The sequence below is a fragment of the Babylonia areolata genome, chromosome 22 (assembly GCF_041734735.1).
Source record: "Babylonia areolata isolate BAREFJ2019XMU chromosome 22, ASM4173473v1, whole genome shotgun sequence".
NCBI classification, from domain to species: domain Eukaryota; kingdom Metazoa; phylum Mollusca; class Gastropoda; order Neogastropoda; family Buccinidae; genus Babylonia; species Babylonia areolata.
In genome coordinates this window covers 807,701-814,471 of record NC_134897.1, presented here as the reverse complement: position 1 = coordinate 814,471, position 6,771 = coordinate 807,701, and the positions used below count along the sequence as shown (strand labels likewise).

The following is a 6,771-nucleotide window of genomic DNA, read 5'->3' as shown; positions in this document are numbered from 1 at the left end:
CTGTGTGAGTGTGTGTGTGTGTGTGTGTGTGTGGGTGGCGCGGTGGGGGTAGGGGGAGGGGGGTGGTTGAGTGGTGCCAGTGTGTGTGTGTAGGGGGGTGTGAGGGGTGCAGCTCTGTGTGTGTGTATGGGGGGGAGGGGGGTGGGGGTAGGGGGGGGGGGGGGGGGGGGGGTTGAGAACGTGATGAGGCAACAAAAGGAACATGGTATGACTGACAATGACTGGTTCTGCAACACTACAGGTGACTTTGCTGTGATGTCATGACAGTGTCAATGATTGTGCAACACTACACGTGACTTTGCTGTGATGTCATGACAGTGTCAATGATTGTGCAACACTACACGTGACTTTGCTGTGATGTCATGACAGTGTCAATGATGATGGAACACTACACGTGACTTTGCTGTGGTGTCATGACAGTGTCAATGATTGTGCAACACTACAGGTGACTTTGCTGTGATGTCATGACAGTGTCAATGATTGTGCAACACTAACGTGACTTTGCTGTGATGTCATGACAGTGTCAATGATGATGGAACACTACAGGTGACTTTGCTGTGATGTCATGACAGTGTCAATGATTGTGCAACACTAACGTGACTTTGCTGTGATGTCATGACAGTGTCAATGATGATGGAACACTACAGGTGACTTTGCTGTGATGTCATGACAGTGTCAATGATGATGGAACACTACAGGTGACTTTGCTGTGATGTCATGACAGTGTCAATGATTGTGCAACACTACACGTGACTTTGCTGTGATGTCATGACAGTGTCAATGATGATGGAACTCTACAGGTGACTTTGCTGTGATGTCATGACAGTGTCAATGATTGTGCAACACTACACGTGACTTTGCTGTGATGTCATGACAGTGTCAATGATTGTGCAACACTACAGGTGACTTTGCTGTGATGTCATGACAGTGTCAATGATTGTGCAAAACTACAGGTGACTTTGCTGTGATGTCATGACAGTGTCAATGATTGTGCAACACTACAGGTGACTTTGCTGTGATGTCATGACAGTGTCAATGATGATGGAACACTACACGTGACTTTGCTGTGATGTCATGACAGTGTCAATGATTGTGCAACACTACACGTGACTTTGCTGTGATGTCATGACAGTGTCAATGATTGTGCAACACTACACGTGACTTTGCTGTGATGTCATGTACAACAATTGTAATTTTGAAGTGGAAATATAACATAGAAAAATATAGTTAATATAAGTACGCGATAATAATTCTTGGCAACCGTAACTTACTTTTGCTTTAAATATTGCCAATATTTACATGTATAAGACAACGGCAGGGGTTACTGAGTCGTTTATTTACTGTTCGTCTCCTTTTCCCGATATCTCCACCATTTTTTCTTCTCAGTCTGTACCATTGTACTTTTCTTCGCCAAAAACATTCCGAAGCACAGGGATCCAACTCTCTAAACAAACCAACCAAATCCACGTCTCATTATCATATGCAAAGACACACATGGAACGACTGAAATAGGAGTGGGCGTTACAGTCACATACAACACACACTGACGTTCTAAACGACCCGGACACAGAATGATTTAAATCTACAAACCATTCGTGTCAGATATTCTACATTCTTCAGACATTGATTTTACATGATATGGCACCTCGTGTTCTGGTGCCACCTGTCCCTCCCTGGGAGTTAGCAAAAACAAACGTCAACATCCGTGCTTCTGACACAACAAAAGGAGAATGTCCATATATAATAGTAGCATCCGTCAGAAATGAATTGGAAGAAAATTTTTTATAATAATTTAAAAAGTTTACTGGATTATAGCAGTGCGGGGTCTGCTTCTGTCATTCCTAGCCTAAAAACAGAAACAAAATCGCATTATTTAGGTAGGGGACATTCACATGAATTGATGACCGTCCTCATGGCTTTAGATCTTGTTCAAATACCAATGATGGTAATTTATATCCTATTTTGTGTTGATTTTCAATCTGTTTTAAAAAGTTTGCTCCTTTATTTATTTTATTTTTTTTATAGAATAATCAGAGAGAATATTTATTGCTTGAAATTGGGTATTTATTGCACTCCCCTATTAATATGAAGGGTACAAATGTTGATTTTTGTTGGATACCATCCCATACTGGATTCCTTTATAACGACCAAGCAGGCAGAGCAGTAAAAAGGGGAGCAAAGAATTATAATTGCCCATTGTCATACAAGGAAACAAGTAATATCCTAGAAAGAGACTTTTATAAGCGCTTTCATTCAACTCTGAAACCTCGCCAGTTAACTGTCTCAGATTTTGGCCCGACTCGCAGACCAGTTCTGAGTTTAATTTTCAGACTATTATCTAATTAATTACGGACTAGATATTGTTCTAATGTCTTTTTTTGCCAACAATTTCTTAATTCCACATCATTACCCATCCATTCCACAAATCTTACATTCATTCATCAACATCTTTCTGCTGCGGTCGTTATACAGGGTTACCTGCAAAATGGACAGGAAAAGAGAAATGAAAAGTTTATTGTTGTAATGTCGAGTGCATAAAGCATATATTGTTCTAATGTCGAGTGCATATGCTTTAGTAACCTGACAATCAAGCATATGATTTTTGACTGAGGTTTGATGAAGCTCTATCTGCATGAAAGTGTGTCTTGGGAACGTTGATGTTTCAGACTTTTTTGCATTCACTATCAGTTGTTTCGCATGCTACATCAACGAATTCTCTTTTACGAAGTCCTTTAAGTAATTTTCTGTAATTGTATTTCGATTTTGTTTTCTTTTTCCTTTTTTTTTTCCTTTTTTCAACCCCCCCCCCCCCCCCCCCCGCCTCCCTCGTTCTTATGCCCGGTTCCCCCAACTCGCCATTCATCCACACCCCCATCCTCTTTTGAACGATGATGCTCAAATGTATACATTAATACTCTAACAACATGTCTTCAATCAGCGATAATGTGTGACGGAACATTAAACAGAATACCTCCTCCTCCTCCACGACCTGGACATGAGCTTCAGTTTCAGTTTCAGTAGCTCAAGGAGGCGTCACTGCGTTCGGACAAATCCATATACGCTACACCACATCTGCCAAGCAGAAGCCTGACCAGCAGCGTAACCCAACGTGCTTAGTCAGGCATGTGTGATCCCTCATCGAACATCATATGTCTCATCAATGACCAATGCGTCCTACCAATGACTGTGGTGTTTTACCAATGTTCATGGTGTCCTACCAATGACTATGGTGTCTTACCAATGGTCATGGTGTCCTACCAATGACTATGGTGTCTTACCAATGCTCATGGTGTCCTACCAATGACTATGGTGTCTTACCAATGCTCATGGTGTCCTACCAATAACTGTGGTGTCTTACCAATGGCCATGGTGTCCTACCAATGACTGTGGCGTCTTACCAATGGCCATGGTGTCCTACCAATGACTGTGGTGTCTTACCAATGTTCATGGTGTCCTACCAATGACTATGGTGTCTTACCAATGCTCATGGTGTCCTACCAATGACTATGGTGTCTTACCAATGGTCATGGTGTCCTACCAATGACTGTGGTGTCTTACCAATGGTCTTGGTGTCTTACCAATGTTCATTGTGTCTTACCAATGACTGTGGTGTCTTACCAATGTTCATGGGGTCCTACCAATGGTCTTGGTGTCTTACCAATGTTCATTGTGTCCTACCAATGACTATGGTGTCTTACAAATGGTCTTGGTGTCTTACCAATAACTGTGGTGTCTTACCAATGGTCTTGGTGTCCTACCAATGACTATGGTGTCCTACCAATGACTATGGTGTCCTACCAATGACTATGATGTCCTACCAATGACTATGGTGTCCTACCAATGACTATGATGTCCTACCAATGACTTTGGTGTCCTACCAATGACTGTGGTGTCTGACCAACAGGGGGACTCAGAGACAGAGACACAGAGACAGAGACACAAAGAAACATAGAGACACAGAGACAGAGACACAGAGAAACATAGACAGAGACACAGAGACAGAGACACAGAGAAGCATAGACAGAGACATAGAGAAACATAGACAGAGACAGAGAGAGAGAGAGACACAGACAGACGTGTAACGTGTTACAATGGTTACACTGTGTAACCTGCCTCTCGCTGTCTGGAGTCACGTCTACAGCCAACAGCACGAAAGTAACGTGTAACTGTGTAACGTACTTGAGGTTGTTTTTTTGGGGGGACTTTTTGTCTGTTTGTTTTGTTTCGTTTTGTGTGTGTGTGTGCGTGTGTGTGTGAGTGAGGGCATGGTGTGCAGAAGCTTTCAGCTTATCCAGTTTACCCTCGATAAAACATTTGTTCATTGTCCAGTTTACCCTCAATAAAACATTTGTTCATTGTTCAATAAAACATTTGTTCATTGTTCAGTTTACCCTCAATAAAACAATTGTTCATTGTTCAGTTTACCCTCAATAAAACATTTGTTCATTGTTCAATAAAACATTTGTTCATTGTTCAGTTTACCCTCAAAACAATTGTTCATTGTCCAGTTTACCCTCAATAAAACAATTGTTCATTGTTCAGTTTACCTTCAATAAAATATTTGTTCATTGTTCATTGCTCCCTCTGGCTCTCTGTCGAATGACATGCCAAACCTAATGGTCAGCATGGACAGAATGCACAAACCCGGCACTGCACCAAACCAGAATACCTTAGCAGTCTGCAACATTCCTGACATTCTTGACATTCCTGCCACAGCCCGAGCCCTATGCAGTCAGGGTCGTGCTTTCGGTTAAACCTCATCACGTGATATACTTCCTCTCCCCCCCCCCCTCCCTCCTCTCTCTCTCTCTCTCTCTCTCTCTCTCTCCCTCTCCCTCCACCAGCTCACTGAGGAATGTCTGATTTCGAAACTGCCTTGCAAAGTTCAGAATGGCTAATGATGTCTGTAGTTAGTTATTTACAGTGCAGACGAATTGTGGAGACTGTTGATGGTTACTGCCCATTGTGTTGCAATACAATCCAGAGAAAATGAAATAAACTTTCACAGAAATTCGTGTGTTAGAAATATAAGGACTCGGAATTAGGAGTTGGGTTAATACGGCTCAAGTTAAATACAACTGGCGCCCATTATTGTTCACACTTTCTTTGACCTTAACTGGCGAAAATACTGACGTGGTCTTGAGGGTGTCTGTGGATATGTACAAAGCACTTAAACCGAGAAGAAAATGCCTGACCGGTGTGACCAACATGAGTTACGTTCAGTTTGGGCCAGAGGTTTCACAATTGAAACGGTATTGACTTTGACACCTCTCTCTCTCTCTCTCTCTCTCTCTCTCTCTCGACACATATATTTCAGAGACAGTAACAATACTGTACCTTTTGAACACCCGGATGTTTCTGGAACTTCTATATTGATGACATCTCTCTCTCTCTCTCTCTCTCTCTCTCTCTCTCTCTCTCTGTGACTCACTGTCCTATCCATCTGTCAATCTTAGTGTGTGGGGGGAGGGAGGAGGTGTTGTCAGTGTGTGTGCGCGCGTGTGTGTATGTATGTGCGTGCGCTCGCACGCGAGCGTCAGTGTGTGTATGCATGTGTGTGCACGGATGTGGGTGTGTGTGGAGGGCCGGGGGGGGGGGGTTCTTCATTTTGTATACAGTTCTGCATGAAAACCTTTTCCTTTCATTTATGTGTGTGCTATTTGTAATAGATGTAGATTAGCAAGGACAGATTGGAAGAATAGGCAATGCCTAAAATCTTAATCCTTGAATAAAAACGTTTTGAGTTCTGAGTTCTCTCTCTCTCTCTCTCTCTCTCTCTCTCTCTCTCTCTCTCTCTCTCGTGACACACACACACACACGTCGGAGATCAGTGACGCCATAGGACCCACTCGTGATGATCCATTCAGAAGTGCAGCCTCCCTGGTCCATCCCACCAGCCGTATCTATGTGCACGGTGCTCGTGGCGTCATTGCACACACTGTCCCAGCACTGGCGGAAACGTGAGAGCCAAATACGGTTACAGCTACTACAGGGGGGGGTGGAGTAGAACGTCAACTGAATGGCATTCCATTGGGCTCCCGGCCTGTGTCGCCCCCTCCACCCCCCTCCCCCGCATTGCCGCTGGCTATAAAAGATCTTCACTGCCGCCTTGGGGCCTCACAGTTCTCGCAGCCACAACCACGTGCAGGAAGCTCTCTATTCAACTGGCTGCGGCACGAGTTTCATTTCAGTTCCATCTGTTTAACCAGCACTGACGCATTCACAAGGCCCCTCGCTCTATTGACAAGGAAGGCGGCTTTTCAAACAGCGCGACAGGCGTCTTCATTGAAAGGCTGTGGGATCGTCTTTTCAACAGGCTGTGTGTGGGGGACTGCAAGCCAACAGCTGCAACTCTTGTCGACAGCCTTCGTCTACTGTTGCCGAGAAGCAGTGATTGATTACGTTTTTTTTTTTTTCTTTTCTTGCCGACATCCATTGGTTATTTTTGTTTATTCGCCGACATCGATTGGTTATTTCTCTGTCCTTGCCGACATCCATTGGTTATTTCTCTGTCCTTGCCGACATCCATTGGTTATTTCTTTTTGCTCAAGTTGCCGACATCCATTGGTTATTTCTCTGTCATTGCCGACATCCATTGGTTATTTCTTTTTGCTCAAGTTGCCGACATTCCATTGGTTATTTCTCTGTCATTGCCGACATCAACTGGTTATTTCTCTTTGCTCAAGTTGCCGACATTCCATTGGTTATTTCTCTGTCCTTGCTGACATCAATTGGTTATTTCTCTTTGCTCAAGTTGCCGACATTCCCGCT

General features: G+C 43.5%; 1 protein-coding gene across 1 annotated transcript in view; it reads left to right on the top strand.

Moving 5' to 3' along the window:
* The first annotated feature begins 6,127 nt into the window (after positions 1-6,127).
* LOC143297184 (collagen alpha-1(XII) chain-like) overlaps positions 6,128-6,771 on the top strand; it is a 37,503-nt gene continuing 36,859 nt past the window's right edge. Inside the window, exon 1 of the mRNA XM_076609383.1 lies at positions 6,128-6,771. This exon is cut by the window's right edge and continues 52 nt beyond it. The gene's annotated coding sequence lies outside the window, so the exon portion shown is untranslated.